The sequence below is a fragment of the Onychomys torridus genome, chromosome 9, assembly GCF_903995425.1.
Source record: "Onychomys torridus chromosome 9, mOncTor1.1, whole genome shotgun sequence".
Taxonomy (NCBI): Eukaryota; Metazoa; Chordata; class Mammalia; order Rodentia; family Cricetidae; genus Onychomys; species Onychomys torridus.
The window spans coordinates 66792576-66794221 of NC_050451.1; the positions used below are offsets into that span (position 1 = coordinate 66792576).

At 43.3% G+C, this 1646-nt stretch overlaps 1 pseudogene; it reads left to right on the top strand.

Moving 5' to 3' along the window:
• The first annotated feature begins 349 nt into the window (after positions 1–349).
• Positions 350–1015, top strand: LOC118591603 (annotated as a pseudogene).
• The last annotated feature ends 631 nt before the right edge of the window (positions 1016–1646 follow it).

Consider the following 1646-nt stretch of genomic DNA (forward strand, 5'->3'; position numbering starts at 1 on the left):
AGAGACAGGAGAATATGAGTTGAAGGTCAGCCTGGGCTATATAAGTGCTGGGGAATGTTTTTCTGTATGCTGTGAATATGTTTCGCTCCAATTGGTTAATAAACAAGCTATGGCAAGGCAGCTTAGAGGCAAGAGGGAAATCCAAGGAGAGAGGCAGGAAAGAGAAAGGTGGATTCTGGAGTCACCTGCCTGCCACTCAAGGAGCAACATGCCAGCAGACTGGTAAAGCCATGGAACACATGGCAAAACATAGAAATGGGTTAATTTGGCAGTACATTGAGCTCCATAGAGACAGTGCCTGGGCAAGCGAGAGCAGGACGGGCACTGGGCGACTCTGTGCCTTGCAGAGGAAAATCAACTAAACATGGGCAAAGGAGATCCTAAGAAGCCGAGAGGCAAAATGTCCTCATATGCATTCTTTGTGCAAACTTGCCGGCAGGAACACAAGAAAAAGCATCCGGATGCTTCTGTCAACTTCTCAGAGTTCTCGAAGAAGTGCTCAGAAAGGTGGAAGACCATGTCTGCTAAAGAAAAGGGGAAATTTGAAGACAGGGCAAAGGCTGACAAGGCTCGTTATGAAAGAGAAATGAAAACCTACATCCTCACCCCCCAAAGGGGAGACCAAAAAGAAGTTCAAGGACCCCAATGCACCCAAGAGGCCTCCTTTGGCCTTCTTCTTGTTCTGTTCTGAGTGTCGCCCCAAAATCAAAGGAGAGCACCCCGGCTTGTCCATCGGGGACGTTGCGAAGAAGCTGGGGGAGATGCGGAACAACACCGCTGCGGATGACAAGCAGCCCTGCGAGAAGAAGGCTGCCGAGCTGAAGGAGAAGTATGAGAAGGATATCGCTGCTACAGAGCTGAAGGAAAACCCGATGCGGCCAAGAAGGGGGTCGTCAAGGCTGAAAAGAACAAGAAAAAGAAGGAAGAGGAAAATGAGGAGGAGGATGAAGAGGACGAGGAAGAGGAGGAAGAAGAGGAAGACGAAGAGGAAGAAGATGATGATGGTGATGAATAAGTTGGTTCTAACGCAGTTGTTTTTTCTTGTCTATAAAGCATTTAACCCCCTGTACACAACTCACTCCCTTTAAAGAAAAAAATTGAAATGTAAGGCTGCGTAAGATTTGTTTTTAAACTGTACAGTGTCTTTTTTTGTATAGTTAACACACTACCGAATGTGTCTTTAGCTAGCCCTGTCCTGGTGGTATTTTCAATAGCCACTAACCTTGCCTGGTACAGTCTAGGGGTTGTAAACTGGCATGGAAATTTAAAGCAGGCTCTTGTTGGTGCACAGCACAAATTAGTTCTATATGGGGACGGTAGGTTTCTTTTGTTTTTGTTTTATTTTTTTTTATTTTGTTTTATTTTTTTCCATCTTCAGTTGTCTCTGATGCAGCTTATACGAAGATAATTGTTGTTCTGTTAACTGAATAACACTCTGTAATTGCAAAAAAAAAATTGCAGCTGTTTTGTTGACATTCTGAATGCTTCTAAGTAAATACAATTTTTTTTTATTAGTTAAAAAAAAGAAAATAAATGAGTTAATTTAAAATATACGAGCTAGCTAGCAGAAGCCTGCCATGGGCCATACAGTTTGTAAATAATACTAAGCCTCTGGATGATTATTTTATAAGCAGCTGTGGGACCAC